This window comes from Corylus avellana, chromosome ca6 (assembly GCF_901000735.1).
Source record: "Corylus avellana chromosome ca6, CavTom2PMs-1.0".
NCBI lineage: Eukaryota > Viridiplantae > Streptophyta > Magnoliopsida > Fagales > Betulaceae > Corylus > Corylus avellana.
The window spans coordinates 23,960,469-23,978,863 of record NC_081546.1 but is presented as its reverse complement, the minus strand read 5'-3'; the positions used below and the strand labels follow the sequence as shown (position 1 = coordinate 23,978,863).

Genomic DNA, 18,395 nt, shown 5'->3' with positions numbered 1-18,395 from the left:
AGGGATCCTAATCTAAGAAGAATAAATGCCCGTTTGGTTTGCAGAATAGACCCCTAGAATGAAATGGCTATTCCTATAGAATAGTCATTCAAAATGAGAGAAATAGACATTTGGTAAAAGTCTATTACTATGAATAATTATTCTCGTGAGAATCACTAATGCCTTACACATAGGACTCTTCCACTAAAAAATGAGAGAAATAGCTATTCCTTAAGAAATTGAATACATTTTACACAAACACACTTTTTTATTTTTTAACTTGAAAAAAAAAGTAAAATATGAAAATTAAAGTATAGACATGCTTAGCGTTTATATAGGGGGAAAATTACTTACTGGTACATATAGGTTATTCCCAGTTTTGCTAAACATCAAATCACTCTAGGCACTCTAGTTACCTGCTTTGTGCATCACAAACCAGATATAACTTCTGATCATTGGAGACCATGTTTATGTCAAGAATTTTATCCCCATTTTCTGACAAGATACAAGTGCCACTTGAACATTTCAACTGCTCCTTTGCTGCTTTGATGAGCTCTTGAATGCTTTGCGGAACCCACAACACCACTCCCTCTCTTCTCTCCTCCTGGGGATCCCATGGATGAAAGGGGAACACTGTGCATGTCTTCTCATGCATTTCATCTGTTGTTGCCAATAGAAATGTTGTCAACTCACTGAGAGTAGTAGGGTAAACCTCTGACAAATCACTTGATGCAAGAAATTACTCAGGCCAAGGAAAAGGGCAAAAGAAACAAAAAGAGACGACACAAAAACGATTCCCTCATTGGGTAAAATATGATCATGATGACTGTAGAGTTAAGTTATGTAGGAAATAAATTCACAGTTCAATTTTAATGAATCAACAAAATGCAACGGATAAGAAAGATTTGATTTTTCGCCACGATATTTTATTTGATTGGTATCGAACTTCCTTGATTGCCTCCCTTGACGAGCTCCTTTCCCATAATGTGCTTGACATTCTAAGAATGTCCATATTTTCTTATTCTCAACAAGTGTACGGATCTATTTCCTCAATAAAAGTGATTGCTAATTGCCACCAGTTGTTTGCAATTATATCCTCCTTAGCTCCCTCTTTCTGAGAAACTAGCTCTTCCTCTGGATTTTCTTCATATCACTCGTTGCCTTCATCACCCTTTGGATCCATTCTTTAGTATGTTCAATTGTAGTTTTCCATAAAATCCTATTTTACAGTAATGCTTGGAGTTTGTGACAAGGAATTGTATGCATCACTGGCAGTGTACATAAGCTTGAATCACATTGTTCGGGCCATCTCCTAAAAGACTAAGCTTTTTGGGACAATCAGTTCTTCAACATAGTATCAAATCCTTATTTTTGGGCAGGCCTTTCGTTCAAAGAAAAACAATATAATAATTTCTATTATATTGTCAGTAAGCCAAAGAAAAACAAGTTTCAAATTTAATGAAGTAACAAGTATTTTTTTTCAGCAACAAATTTTTTGTGCAGTAAAATCCCATCCAGAAATTGACAGTTTATTGCTAACCAGTTAATTGAGGATGGTAATGCTATATGTAAGAACTACAATTTTGTTCGTACCTCGAATTCCTTGAGAGCAATTCGATAACTCAGACAACTGAGAAGTTCTCGCCACTTCTAGCAGCTTCATCAAATTCTTATTTCCACCTATACAGGCATCATCAAGTGGAGTATTTCCCCATCTGCATGTAGAATACAGGCTGACAAAGGTTACTCAAGCTGGCAAAGTTCTAACAGCAAAAAGCACTTAAAGGTTTGCCAAGTTCATTGTTCATTATTGATTTCCTACGTGTTTTTTTCGTTCACCCTACTGGCAGTGCACACTAGTTGTCTCCTTTCGTCCTCTTAATGTCTTCTAACTACAATAGAAATTTGATGACACCTACTGGCAGTGCAGACTAGTTGTCTCCTTTCGTCTTCTTAATGTTTTCTAACTACAATAGAAATTTGATGACTGCGAGACTGAAATTTCTTTCAAAGTAATTTTTTGAAGCTTAATGAAATATCAACCAGAATTTTATTTCATCAAGAGGGAAAAGTATACACCATGCTAGCCCTTTTCCTAGTTTATATCTACATCTTCAAAGAACAGGAAGTGAAGAATGAAACAATTACTGAGCCACATTCTTTCTTTACAAGACCATCTAAACCATTTAGATCAAACTAACATGCCTAGTTAAATGTTAAGTAATATGTATATTACTCATCCAAAGATCAATAGCGTAAACAATCATGAAACCAATATCTCGTTGAACATGATGATAAAATCTGGATGATGCACACGCAAAAACATATTTAACCCATAACACAGTACAATCTTATATTCTGCACTTGCAAAGCTGCTAGAGGCTCAAAAAGGATCATGCTTCATCCTCGTCTTAAAAAGCACATAATTATTCAACTTATACCTGTCCTTTGACAAAACACTTGCTCCTGCTTCTAGAAGTAATTCTGCCACTGTATATAACCCTTCCGAGGCAGCTAGGTGAAGTGGTGTTCGGAGATCATAATTTTTGGCATTTGGATGAATGCCATTAGCCAAAATCCTTTTTAGAAGATCCAAATCCCTCCTTGCAATAGTCATACAAAGAAAATCACCAGCATTATCAATATTAAGTGCTGCCCCTGCCTTAACAAGCGAAGAAGCTACTTGATCGTGCCCATTCTTGATGGCTTCAAGCAAAGGAGTGTTTCCAAACTTATCTAGTACACATGGTTAAACAACAGTTATTACTAGATTTATTTTGATATTCTGTTAAATATATACTAAAAACTGTTGATTTGATTCCCTTGATTTAGGCCCAGTATTATTCCGATTTTATGTGATTTGATTTGAAAGTAAAATTCCATTGTTTCTTTCCATATTAGGTTCTAGGTTTTTTCTATTTAAACCTATGTAACCAACCGTATGGAGAAATATATCGAATACAAGAAGTCTTCTTCTCTCTTGCTTTCTCTCTTTTCTACTTGGTATCAAAGCCAAAGGTCTTAAGTTCGAACATTAACTCCGTCAACTCACCCTCCATTTAAATTAAGTATTCCATATGTTGGACCTCACCTATTAAAATGGAGTTTAAGCCCACATATAAAGGAGATTGTAAAGTATTAATTAAATGATTAAATTTACCCCTTCTTATCAGCTTAAGCTTTTAAAATATTGAAAAGTAATTTTAAAAGCCTTTTATACATTTTATGGTGAATAGATCTTTAATTAGATAATATCCATTTCATCCAAACCCCTTTTATTTCTGTCAGACCCACCATTATAACTTCAATTTTTCCATGATTTACATTTTAGTCAAATACTCTAATTTGTAGTTTTCAAAATATAGCAATGTCTTGTAATTTCCTTAAGTTTGTTGAATTTGTTTGCTATTACCTTTATGCTGGCAAACAAAGGCGAAACTTAGACAAGGGAAAATATTTCAGAGTTTTGACAGTTTTGGACTTTGAATTGGAACTAATTAAACTAAATCCAGTTATTCACCATGAACAGTGTGTGACTCATACAGGTGTCAATTTTGAAGGGATATATAATCTAGTAAAAATTTAGCCCCAAGGATTTCAACGCCATGTGCCCTTGAAATTATGTTTTATCTTGGAAGGGGCAATGTGTTGGGGAGCCCACCAAACTATGGACAGAATGACAAAGTACAGGAGGTTGGGCACACCTGACTACCCTCGATGATAATCAAAGTACAGGTAGTCGAAAAGCCTACCTGAAATGTTGATGCCCACTCCTTGCCCAATAAGGAAAAGAGCAATATCTTCATATCCTTTGGATGCAGCAATATGCTGTTAACAAAAAAAACAACTAAATATGAGTATCGGCCATACCAGAATTTGTTGAATTTGTTTCATTCGTAGTAATTGAGAAGGGGGGGCGGGGCGGACACCATAATTAAGATGGTTCAGCACAAACTTCATAATCTTAAACAAAAATATATATATATTTTTTTTGATAAGTAATAAGAAGTTTTATTAAAAAGCGTAAAGGCGCCCCAAGGTACACTGGGAGTATACAATAGGATCACCTAACTAGAAGGAGAAAAACGAAGAAGAAAATCATCATAACTAATCGAAACAGGAGATACATGCGCAACGGTCCAAAGATACAAAGTTTGAAAGCAAGAGGCTAAAATGTCTTCCCAAGTTCCCTCCATATCCTCAAAGCACCTATTATTCCTTTCCCTCCATAGACACCAAAAAAAGCACGTAGGCACCATTTTCCACACCGCGGCACTCTCCCTCCTCCCCGAAGACCACCAACAAGCGAGTAAATCCGAAACCCTCTTCAGCATCACCCAAGACAACCCAAACCGACCGAAAAAGGTGCTCCACTACCCTTTATACAAGGATAGTGGTGTTTAATAGTTTGCAATGTTCTAGCTTTACTGATTTTTTGGACTTTTGTTTTTTTTTTCTCTCTTGTACTTGCTGTCTTTTTTTTTTTTTCCCAAAAGGAGTTTCTCTTGTACTTCCAGTCTACCTAGGGTTGCACCACTCTACGCCTTTCTAATGAAATTGAATTACTTACTAAAAAAAATAAATGACAGAATAGACATGGGGCACAAAATCAGTACCAGCTTACACTAAAGTAGACTTCATAGTTAAAAGCTCATTACAGAAAAGTCTATAAGCCCTAGTTTTGTCATAATACCATAATTTAAAAAAATGGAGTTTAAAATTATCACATATTAAGTATCATTTTAGAGCGAAAATGTTAACACAACTCGCAAAGCCATATAAATGCATCAATTAAAATTCACCATCACAGTAATGTTCTTGGAATGAATAAGTACAAGTCACCAATTGCAAGAGAACATAAACCACATGCCTACATAAGAGATATTGACTTGATGCTCCACTTTCATAACTAGGGTTTAAAAGAGTGATGTGTGAGAGTGACAACTGCCCAAAATGACATGTAAGCCTGATCTACTCAAAAAAGGCTGTAGGGAGGTTGTATCTCCAAAGGAATGCATAACTCGTTCACTGTGTTACCCTCAAGCTTAGCTAGTAAGTCAAGACCTTCAAACATGCCCAATGTGGATTGACAAGCTCGTAGGATTTAGGGAAGTGAAGAAGGTCCTATACATTGTCGTAAACAGTTACCAACCTCCTCACAACCACATACCACAAATGATCCCTAAGTTTAACTACCGAGTGAAAGAGACAAAAAGTCTGCCAGGCATTAATATAACATTTACAGAACTCGCATACAGATTTACTAACGCAACTCGAATCACCAGGAACTCATGCTACAACGTTTTTTCTTGTTCCCCTATCGAATCCCATTATCGTTACTCTTGGTCATGCTACTCACATGTCAACACAATGCACTCCCCACACTTACTCCTCTGCATTCCACTCTAAACCTCAATCCACAACACTTCTCAAAATCCTCCAAGATTCGCATCTCTAAGCGAAAATGATGTCATTATGTGTGTGTGATTCCTATATCAACTTCTAGAAGGATTATTTAAAGAATCAAGATGTTAGTGGCCAGAAACAGTCTCAAAGACCAAAGGTCTATTGCTCTCTCAAAAGCTCTCCCCTTTTGTGTCGTCTACTCTCTAGTTGCACCCACATCTGTAGGCCTGAATGAAGTTGTACAGCTTGTCCGCCTCCGACACATCCTTGATATCCAAGACCAAGGAGCTGAACTGTTTGGCATACTCCCGCACTGAGGTTGTATGCTTCAGCTTCTTGAGTGCATCTCTAGCAACTCCACCCATGTCTCAATTGTTGGCCTTCCTGCATTGGCACCATAATCCAACCGGGTCTGCCACCACAGCTTAGCATCACCCATGAGGTACATTGAAATTACTAGGTTTTACAAGAGTGATGTGTGAGAGTAGCAATTGCCCAGAATGACATGTAAGCCTGATCTCCTCAAAAAAGGCTATAGAGAGGAAGGAATAGGTAAGTCATCCATTGTGTTACCCTCAACCTTAGCTAGTAAGTCAAGACCTTCAAGCATGCCCAATGTGGCTTGACAAGCTTGTAGAACTTAGGGAAACGAAGAAGGTCCAATGCATCCTTGTAGAGAGTTAGCAACCTCCTCAAAAACCCATACCTCAAATGATCCCTAGGTTTTACTATCGAGTGAAAGAGACAAAAAGTGTGCCAGGCATTAATACAATATTAAAAGAACTTGCTTACAGATTTACTAACACAACTCAAATCACCACGAACTCATGCTACAATGTTCTTTCTTCTTTCCCTATTGAATCCCATTATCCTTACTCTTCAGCCATGCTACTCACATATCAACACAATGTGATCCCCACACTAACTCCTCGGCACTCCACTGTAAACCTCAGTCCACAACACTTCTCGAAATCCTCCAAGATTCACATCTCTAAGCGGAAATGATGTCATTGTGTGTGTGATTCCTATATCAACATCTAGAAGGATTATTCTGAAGAATCAAGATGTCAGTGGCATTTAAAAATTTAGATAGATTAGATGATTCACAAAACTCTCCCTCATTTAAAAATTTTGAAGAACCAAACTTGTCAAATTTTGTCATATAGTGAGGAGAAATAGTACTACATTGTTAAAAGTAATTAAAAAGGTCAGTATGGTATTCCAGTGCACAGTTATCAAAAAAGTAAAATGTAGCTTAGACTTCTATATTCCATACCAAAGGTGATCGTCCATTATAATCCGTATTATTGGGATCAACTCCTGCTCTAAACAAACGTTTCACTCGATAAGAATCTCCATCATAAGCAGCACAATTAATTTTCATAGCCAGCTCTGATTCACGATGTTCAATATACAATGTAATATCTGATTCCAAAATCTTGCCCTGAACATTGGAGTCCTTTCCCTGTCAATGCTAAAATTGTTAGAATACTAATAACTGACTCATGAATTCAAATTCCTAACTAGATAAAACTAGAGTTCTGAGTCTTTTATGTAAATAGAGAGCAATTTTCCGCAACTGACACAACTAATCTCAATTCAAATGGAAGGAGGAAGAAGAATATTGATATTTCCAAGCTCAGTTACCTCAAGGAGGTTGTTCACAATTATCCGTCCATCAAAAAAACATATCTCTAAGACTTCTTTGAAACATTGTTTATCAAGTCGCAAGACTCTAGATAGCTCACGAACTTGAACTGTATAAGTCTAGGAGTGTTACAAAGAAAAGAAACCTCGCCAAATGAGCTATGTGCTTGCAGACGCATAACATATTCTTCTGTTTCATCATCTTCCACCTTTCCTATCTCATCCTGTAGATAATATCATATCCATCAAGCCTACAATTCAAGAATATATAGATACAAATACCCACAAAAACAGACACATACGTCTAGATATACTAATACTTAAAACTTAAACATGCAAATAAGAAAAAAAAGATATCCAATATATAAATATATTTTTAGATATTCTTAAGATTAATGGTCAAGTATATATTTTTTTGGTTTTACATTCTAGGTTTCTTAAAATTGATAATTGATTATACTTAGAGATATTTCTGCTCGGTTATATGCAGAAGTAACTATGTAGATTCTTGAGATAAATATGTAATAAAAAAGTAAAATATAATCAACACCCCCGCACTTAAACATACTTCTGTTCACACTTCCTATGGTATTCATCCCATCCCAACGCCACTAATTCTTCTTCCTTTGGAAAAAGCTTTGGGATCTCTAGGGAGAATAGGGAGAGAGATAGGTGTTAAGGGTTATCAAAAAACTTGAATTAATGGCCAGTATGGATATTCAAGACATTATTCTTCCATCTTGTTACTCTATAAATAGGCTTCAGTCAAGTTGAGATCTCTTTACTTTTAAAAAGTAATACTGTTTATAGAATAAAAATTGCTAAATTATTTTGCGGTGGTCATATCATCTAATACCATATATAGAAAATAAAGATGCTGCATTGCAAGTACACAAACAAATAAAAAGATAGACATATTGGAGTTTGAAGTCATTTTGAAAACAAAAAGAAAAAGTCATACCACTTCGCCATGACATATGATATAAAGTTGATCTATTACGTTTCCCTGTTCTATAATCACTTCCCCTGGGAGGAAAAACTCTTCTTGGACTTTGATTGCCTGATAAACAATGGAATGAATAAGAGCCATTTACACTGAAAGAAGCTAAGCTTCTAATGTTATCACTTCTGTTTTATATGATTGAACATTATGAAGAGATATCAGATAATGACATTATAGAGAGAGAACAAAATAAGGAAAAAATATGAGAGGGGGTCACATAATAGAAACCATTTATTCATAAAATCAGATCCAAACACTAAACAAGGCAATTAGCATGCTTTCAACTAACAGTCTACCTCAACGACATTCAGCTTAAACTAAAAGGCGCCTGAAGTAAAATAAATGCATTGAACAAAATTCCTATATGCTAGCCACTAGAAAGCATGGAGAATGCAACCTCATTTAACGTACCTGCCATTTGGGTACCCACAGTTTTATAATGCGATACTATCCCTTTTAAGTACAAACATTATAAATAAACAAGGCATATAGAGTGCCCATTACAGCAAATTAATTGATTATTGCTCAACTCTTGGAATTTAGATGTTGATGGACATTTTAGAGTGCAATTTTATTTTAAGAGCAGTAGACTTGTTGCCAACATTCAGATCTTCACTGGTTAGCAATTTTTCTTTTGGTAACCAGTCTTATGAAACTCTATTGAGCTTTGATCTGAAATGTGATGCTAATGCAATGGAAATATGAATCTTTGAACAGTAAACTATAAAATAATTTATAAATTCAATGATATATGGTGTGTGAGTGAGAAAGACGCATTGTTAAAGAATAATTTCAATTAAATTTGATGTGTGAGTGAGAAATACATTTTCTATTATCTTTTTTTTTTTTTTTTAATCTTTTGCAACTAAATTCAGCTTACCATTGGATTCAAATTCCTCTTATGCCCTTTCTTTTCACTAAGTAATTTATAAAGGAAAACATTGAAAAAGGGGGTACCTCTATAGCACGGAGTAAGCATACAAGAGAAGCTCCAAAAAAAAAATTAAAAAAAAAAAAATTAAAAAAAAAAAGAAAAGATCAAGGTGTAAAACATCATCCAAAACAAAAACACCAGTGAAGAAGGAAGAGGAGATAGAATACCAAGAGGGCAGTGTCCTCAGCAAACTTATCTCCTGCGTCCAAGCTCAACAGGTTGAAAGACCCAACTACTCGTCTGCCTCCATATGACCGCATCTAGGGGGTGTTTGGCAAATGGGATGGCCTAAACACTGTAGTTGATGTAGATTGATGTGAAAAAAAAAGTAAGAATGTTTGGTATAAAAAAAATGAAAAAGTGGTATGAGAAAGTGAAAAAGTTTTGTTTTGTAGTGATTTTTTTATTTGAATAATAATAAAAAGTGAATGATTTGATATTAAAAGTGAAAAAGTTAGAATGTTTTGATGTTGATTTTTTTGGGAAATGGTGATGAACAGTGTTTGGGCCAACCTCATCCCCATTACCAAACAAAGCCCTAGACTATTCCTGCTTTTGTCAGTGGCTTCCAAACCACAACATCTCTACAAATGTCTCTGGCTCAATTCATCTACACCCAAAAGAAGAAGACAACATCCAAAGAGACCAACCGATCAAACAATTTAAAAGTAAATATCAAATGTCTCTCCCCCATCCCATTCGCACTAGCATAGACAAAAGCCATTGGTGTGCAAGCTTAGTAAGTACTCTTCCACGAGAATTTCATGCTTCAAATGTCTGTAATTTTACTAATCGCCAGCTATAGCATCCTCAACAATACCAAAAGCATGACCACCATGTAACAGTTGAAACAATGCATCCATAGATTTCAATTTCAGGTCTTGCACTGGTGAAGCTAACCTCATTCTCAGAGTAGCTTACTAACTAGTCGCTCTTCTATCCACAAGAATAGAGAATGTGTCGGCAGATACAACCTTCTAAAATGCATCCCCACACCAAACATCCTGACACAAACGTACTCGCCTCCTATACCCTTCCGTTAAACATCTGATCTGCATATAATCCACTTGTTTTCATAAAGAAACTCTGTTGATCTCCTACCATTACAAGATAACCCTCTCCATCCTTCCCCATGTTTCAAACCCACTCGCTTTTTATAATATTTATCTGTTTACCTATAATAAAATATATATATATATATATATATATATTTCAAACCCTCTACTCTCCGTCAAAGGCTAGCCATCTCAGTCCTCCGACAATTACCTTTTAAGATCCTCAACTTCCTCACTCCCAAACTGCCAACTTGTAACTAAAATGTTATCCCATTGAAGCAAATGATATTTAAACTCATCATGTTTCAAGCTATTAAGATCTCCTTCTTCAAGTCGCTCAGTCACCCATACCAGTATATGGAACCACATAAAGTAGGTCCGAAAACCTTCTTCTTCTTTTTTCTAAATAAGTAAAAAAGCGGGTTGGAAGCCTCAACTAGGTACTCTTAATCGGTGTGATCTTCCCTATGCTTTTTACAATTGCTGCCTTCTAAACTCAGAAATCTCTTCTCACAGCTCAATAATAAAATCAGGTACTGGAATAGTCCTAAAAGAAGAATCCGGTGGAAGCCCTAGGTAAGGCATAGGCATGGCACCATCACATGTAAATAGACTATCTACATTTTAAAACCAAATGCAGCATGCCTTTCTATACTAAAAATTGTGTTGACCAACTGGATATAACAATGGATAGCATTCCTCTGAAATAAATCCACCTAACCATTGAAAACAGAAGCAGCATATGATTCAAGACAAATTTGTGCATATAGCTAATCATGCAGGAAAACCATTAATGTTCAAGTTCCAAAATTTAAATCTTAAGTAAGAAATCAAAAACTAATCTAGAAGAATAGACTGAGTGGTTATGGTAATGCTTGCAATGAATAAACAATTCCTAATAACAGTTCCAATGAATTTTGCATGTAGAGAGTCAAACTGGGGCTGTCAGCTGTCTGCCGTTGAAATGGAATCCTTGGCAGTAAGGAAAACTGAGACTTCCAAAGTCAATGGATGTGATCAAGTTCATACATATCATGTGACTTTCAACTTTTGAAACAGAAAAAGTAAACTGAATTTATAGGTGATCAAACTTTGGAATTCACATTCTACTTTACATATAGAACAAGATGGCTTACAATCTGCTTGATGAATCCCGAAGAGCACCCCTTGAATATAGAAGCTTCTCTAATATATGGCTCATATAAGTTCTGTGAAATCTGCATAGAAGAAAAGACAAATTGTAGTACAGACATAATATTCGAAAACTTCCACAACTTCATAAAGCATCAAAATAAAACAGGTACATGCAATGAACAATATAAAATCAACATCTAAAAAGTTGCTGCATGAATTCTACCCTAACTATTGGGTCAGGAACTCTTCTTCTAACTTATCCCAACTCACAAATCTAGGTAATTGCAGTGGTTCTGAGAAACATCTTGCACAATTATTGCAATCAGTTTGTACTTTCCCAATTCTGAATTATTTCCATAAAGGAAACCAATACATTTAGTAAAACTAATAAGATCACACTGATGAGGACAAGTGATACTTCTATAAAGACACAATTGTGAAAGATTAAATTTCATTAACAAAGTAAGTTGAGGGAGGAGTCATCCAATGGGGGAAAAAGGAAGACAGAGCAGGAGAAATGGTCCCTCAAAGTGTAATTCATATGCGGAGAATTTGGATATCAGCATTCAACTCTAGTCTTCACACCAAATTGGATTTAAAGTAATGCTTCCATTCAAAAAAGAGGTGGGATTTTGCATTCAAATTCAGGGGTCTACAGTTTTAGTCCTACATATTGTGAAACTGAAAGAAAATATCATCATTTAGATGGAAAAATAGGCAATATTCAATGCCGAAGCTTTTACACAAGATGGTGGCAATTTTATATTAATGGAAGAAACAAACTTATCCCTTTTTTATTATTGTAAATTACACAACACACAACAAATTGGTCTCGAGCCCATGACCTTACCCTCGACCATATTTTCATAAGGAGAGGAGATGCCATATGAGCTAGAGGTAATGATATGCCATTTGCGCTAGAGATAATTAGCACTTTCTCAGTTATTTATAAGCAATAATGAGCTAAGACTTTATAAACAGGAAACAAATTTTCCTATTCAACCCAAAGTCACTAGTATTCTAACAAATTCCTCCAAAGTTAAGATTATTGCATGTTTCAATAGCTTCCATAGTCCATATATTTGAATTACAATTGAACTCTAAGAAAATAAAAGCTTGGCAATTCACTCGCACCCCCACTTCCTAAGATTAGAAATTGATGGAATCTCAAATATTCGAAAAACACTTGCATATGAAGAACAGAGACCTTTCTGCATGATAACTTTTCATTCTAAGGAAATTACAGGAAATCTCAGACCATCATCGCCACTCAGAAACTTTTATCTCCTTATTTCACTGTTAGAGACGTTCAATCTCTTAGTTGGTCTAATCCTTCTCACCACCCGCCATTCAAAAATTGCAACTGAAGGTATGGGTCAAAAAGAAAATCATTCAAAATCAGTGGGAATCATTGATGTATGTGTTCCTTCTACATCTACACAGGGAAAACAACTGATATAACCACTCAGTGATACGAATACACAAATGCATATTTCTGTAGGTGGGCATATCGAACCGAAATAAGATCTCAGATTGACATCTTGATACATTGAGTTACCATAATAATTGACAGATGAATAAAACAATTTTGAAAACCATACTTATCGAGTAAAGCAATATGGAATTTTGAGGTAATTATCTGTCACAAAAGCTTATAATATCAAGCAAGGAATTGTTAGGAAGTTGGCCAACAATTTATATCATGTATGCCACAAGCTATCCCCACCCCTTCCCACCACTTTCTTTTTGCAGGCTCCAATAACTATGCACTAAATATGGACCCTGCACATGCAGAACAGAAGAATTACCAGAAACGGGGGATAACAAGACTTGACTCAAAACCACATAGACAAAAGCCAGCCTCTTATATCATGTTGGAAAAACATCAATCCCAAAATCTTAAGCTAATAGGTAGTGAGCCAAAGATCTCTATCAAGCATACAACATGCTAAGAATAATGAGCTAAACCGATGGTGTATAGGCAAATGAAAATTTTTCAACACCTTAGTCCGAATAGAGGCTGGAACATCCTGAAGTAAAGCAACTTCGGTGTTGCTACGCTCATATTGTAATCGTAGATGACCTTTGATCTCCTTGGTTGTCTGTCTATCAAGCTTGTGCTTATTCATATATTTGATAAGGTCAGCCATTTTATCCCTAAACTTTTCTGTCTTTGATCCTTTTACTATCAATGCTGCCATGTTACCAAGCAGATAAGCACCAAGAATCATGTCAAATGATACATAAATCATAATGAATATCATTTCCCTGACATTGACAGCATGTATTTCTCCATAACCTGCAAATAGAGCATATTATCAGCACGTACAGTAAAGCATCCCATATCTGATATGAGAAACTCAGAGTGGAAAAGGCACTAATTCATAAAGTAATGAGAAGAGACCATTGCCAAAGTTTTGAAAATACATGTACTGTGTTAGATCTAATCAGAGAATACCTTCACGACATAGCACTGCTTCATATAAAAATGATAAGGAGTAATTATCAACAATTTTTTAAAATAGACGTACTGTTTTTGATGTTCACGAGGAACAACAACCATTATGACGTGCATTAGAAGAGATGAGCTCTAAAATAAAGCATGAACTCGCACACACATGCATAGAAATCTTGAGTGTCACTTGTACAAATAATCAATAACTTAGACAAGCATACCAACAGTCGCCATGGTAACAATGGCATAATAGAGAGATGTTACATAACGCTTCCAAAGATCAATCTCTCTGAAGTGTGAATAGCTGTAGTCACCCATCTTCAAACTTCCTATCCATGTGTAACCTTCCTCGGAGGGAGGCACAGTGGTAGCAAGATAGTAAAAGAAGCAGGCAGCCGTATGTGTGCAATAGAGTTCAACAACAAAAAGTTTCACAATTCTCGTTGCGAGATAATTTAGCCGGATATCTTTCTCCAACTTCTCAAAAAACTCAGTTACTCTGAGTGCTCGACTTAGCCTAATCCACAATAGGTACCTGACTGGCTCTTTTCTACCCGAAGCCTGATCAGAGCATGTGTTCAAATCATCATATATAGAGTTACTGAGCTAAGTTCGCTGTATCAAACTCACAATAATGCAATCAAATATGAAGCAACAATGTAATAACAATAAATCTTTTTTTTTAAAAAAAAAAAAAAAAAAAAAAAAGATGAATAGAGACACCCAATAAGCATCTTGCGTAGTCACTCCAGAATAAAACAACTTGTGACACAGTAATTGATCACAAAAGGAAAAGTATAATGTTGTTGATGATAAAAGAAATAGTCCTGAATTGACCATATTATTCGTAACATATCAGCCAACAAACCCTTTCCACTTTTTCATTTTTCTTTCCTTTTTTTCACTTTTATGGGTTTCGGAATTGTAAGAACTAAATGCCTCCCTTCAAGATAATGCATGCCAGAGCTCTTATTGTGGAATAAACTCATATTGTATGCTAATGCCATAGATAATCCCAGAAGGTGTCTGTCCTTATTGGAGCTCATTAGAGCTCCGGATAGAATAAAAGAAACGGAAAACCAAACCAAAAGGTGAAAATCAATGTGCGGTACCTTGTAGATAGCATCCCAGGGGAAACAACCCAGTAAATCAACAAAGAACCGAGACTTCAAGTACCTATAGCCAAGAAAATCACGAAGCATGAAAAACCCAATTGTGTTTTGCAAAGTTACAACAGATTAAAAGCAGGAAAAGAAGAAAACAGGTACCGAATGGCGATGAGATTGCGGTCGTGGACCATGCGGTAGGAGTGGGTGTCGCGATAGGAGACGAAGAAGCGGACGACGATGTCGATGAGGAATGCAAACTGGCCGGCGACGTCGAGGAGGAAGAGGTTCTCTGGGAGTCCCCGGAAGAATCCGAACTCCAGGGGCGTGAAGAAGGAGGAGTACACCGCCCATAGCAGAATGAGGTGCGTCCACGCCACGTACCACCTGCGTTGCTCCCCCCATCGTATTCAAATCAATTTGCATTCTCGATATATATTTGTTTTTCCTTAACTCTTTTATAATTTTCTTACAATTTATTATTTATATGATACGAGAATATTAAAAAATAAAAATAAAAATCTTAGGGATTGGTGTGCCTTTAATATTGTCAGCAAATTACTATTATTAAAAAAAAAAAAAAAAAAAAAGAGTTATAATTATACGCCATTACCCATATACAAAAATCTATTTATATATATATACAAAAACAATAAAATTAACGCAAGTATTTCAAATTCGGATCTGGTACAGCCGTTCAATTACTTTAATTAAATCATCATTTTCAATTTTTTAACAGCATATATGATTTTTTTTTTTTTTGACATATCCGCACAAGAGGAGAAGTGAAATTTGTACTAATGACCTCCACTTCATTAAGTGTGGTCTCAGCCGATTGAGCTACCTCTTGGAGACTACAAGCCGGGTTCTGATCTAGTGTGTTTGTCTTCTTTTCCTTTTTGTAAGTTGTACTAAATTGAGGTGTCAATTTCTCATTGGAGGGCACAAAAAAAAAAAAAAAAATTGTGCCACATTCACGTAAAAGTTATTCTTTTTTTTTTTTTTTAAGAAATACATTTCAATTTCATTGATAAAAATCATGAGCATAAAGCTCTTATATCGCAGGAGCACAAAGCCCTAAAAATGCAAATTATAGCCGAAGCTATAAGGATACAACATCACCTAAGACTTCCGCTAACCTATGATTAGTTTTTAGTTGAAATAACAGATCTGCACAAAACAGACACAATCCAATGCATAGGTAGCGCAAATTCCTCCTCAACCCAAAAGCCAAGATGAAGTTCACGTCCATAACTCGAAGATTTGGACTAAAAATCACATCTATGACCCAAAAATCTGGACCAAAGTTCAGTTCACATCCAAACAGACAGATCGAGGTGCCAGAGCCTCATTACAAACAGAAGCAAAAAAACCGAAATAAAACATGGGCAAACTAAAGAGGCAGGGCCTTATTATAAGCAAATAACAGGAATGAAATGCATACAGGGAAAAAAAATGAACAAAGACAGTACAAAGAAAATAAAACAAACAGGAACAGGCACACGTAGCTTGGATGTCGATTGTGTACTCATGCGGAAATCGACATCGGAAGGGAACAATGGAAGCTCAACGTGGTGGGGACGCGGAAAAAGGCCCAAAACAGTGGATGGAGGGTGGCAAAGTGAGTGGCCAACTAGCCGAAAAACCATCGCAGCAGGGGACGTTAAAACTCATCGCTAGAGCGGGCGGACGGAGGAGATTGGCGGCAAACATAAAACAAAATAGAGAGCCTCGCTAGGGACAAAAGCAGAACAAAGAGGGAGGGGTGGCAAAGAAAGGGTAGGGAGGAGGCACCCCAGGCCAAGGACATCAAGTAAATTACTGGCACCCGGTGCAAGGGCAGGCGAGGGGGAAGAGGGAGGCAGCAAACAACCATCCCTCCTCCTCTCACCATGGGGGAGGGGGCTTACTTGAGGCTGCGACGCTACGTAAAAGTTATTCTCATTTCGAATATAATGACTGTGTAGTGGATAGTTAAGATTTATTCAAATATTTCATATCTAACATGTTGACTTGGTAACACTAAAAATTACATTTTTATCTCACAATTATCATAAAGAAATGTTATGAGTTAATATTTTCCTCATATTTGGCCCATCTCCTTATTATTAACCATTAATAATAAGGAGCCGCCAAATCACTCTCCAATTAGCAAAATTAATCCAAGGTTACAAAATACCCTCCTCAAACTACCATCTAATTGACAATGTTCCTCCCAAACTCTCAATTGTGATAATGTCCTCCCCAAATTACCAAAACATTGTCAGTGTACCCTCCAAGACTAGCAAAAAGATAAAAATGCCCCTATAAATTTCTCAATAAGACAAAAATACCCCTATAAATTTTTTTAAAAAAATACCCCTATAAATTAAAAAAAATTAATTAATTTTTTTAAGAAACGAAAAAATTTTAATTTAAAAATAATAAATTTTTTTATTTTTTCTAAAACGAATTTTTTTTTAAAACGAAACTCTTTGATTTTTTTTAAATCCGAAATTTTTATTTCAAAAAAAAGATTTTTTTTTTAATTTTTTTTAAACAACAATTTTAAAAAAAAATTTCTTATAAAAAGGATTTTTTTTTTTTAAATTTGGCCACCACTTGGATTTTTTTTTTTTTTTTTGTTAGTTTTAAGTTTTTTCTAAAAGTTTTAGTATTTTTGTTTTTATTTTACTAAGGGTAATTTCGTCATTAGGAGGACTAATGGCAATTTTTTATAGCTTGGGATACAATTGAAAGTCTGGAGAATCATTATCAATTAGGTGGTAGTTTGAAGAGAGTATATAGACTTTTTCCAAATGTAATTCAGCCAATTTAAAAGTGGCCGGACCACCTAATATATATATATATATATATATATATATTTTTTTTTTTGATATGTCCGCACAAGAAGGGAAGGGAGATTCGAACTAGTGACCTCTACTTCATTAAGTATGGTCCTAACCAATTGAAGTACCTCTTGAGAACTAATATATATATATATATCATAAAAAGCATGTATTTTAATATTATTGATGTTGATACGACTTATTACCCCCCAAAATAAAAAATATATATATAAAATTAAATAAAATAAAAAATCTATTTGTATTTATTTATTTTTTTAAAAAAAAATTCAGATGCCGGAGAGAAGATGTCCGTACGTACCAGTTATCGGGATGAATGATAAATCGTTCCCATCTGTTTCCGGCGGGAGCGGCGTCTCTTACAAGTCCACCTTCAAAACTCAACTCTCTTCCCAACATGACCGCCGCCAAATGCCTCTTCCACGACCCCTTGCCGGAGTCTTCAACCTCACATCCTTCATCTTCCGACTCATCTCCTCCTCTCCTTCCTCCGCTACTCATGATCTTCCAAAACTAAACAGAGCTCGCTCGATCTATTTCTTGTTTTCTTGACAGAGTGAACATATAAAGGATTGAAAACTACGTTTATATAGTATTGTTATCTTCTATTATTCCGCTAACTTTGGTGGGTGCGTGCATTATATGTCAGAATTTACAGCAGTAAGATTACGGCGACCAAGAGAATCAGTGGACTTTAACGTCAAATCCGTAAAAGCCCTCTCGAATAGGATGCTGCTTTCCATTTGTAGTAAAATACAGATAAAAACTATTTTTTTATGCATCCTCGGATAGTGTAAAATCTAATTTAGACATCTCTTTGTTTGATTAAT

At 35.6% G+C, this 18,395-nt stretch overlaps 1 pseudogene; it reads right to left on the bottom strand.

Moving 5' to 3' along the window:
• Positions 1–218: 218 nt before the first annotated feature.
• Positions 219–18,066, bottom strand: LOC132185412 (potassium channel SKOR-like; annotated as a pseudogene).
• Positions 18,067–18,395: the final 329 nt, after the last annotated feature.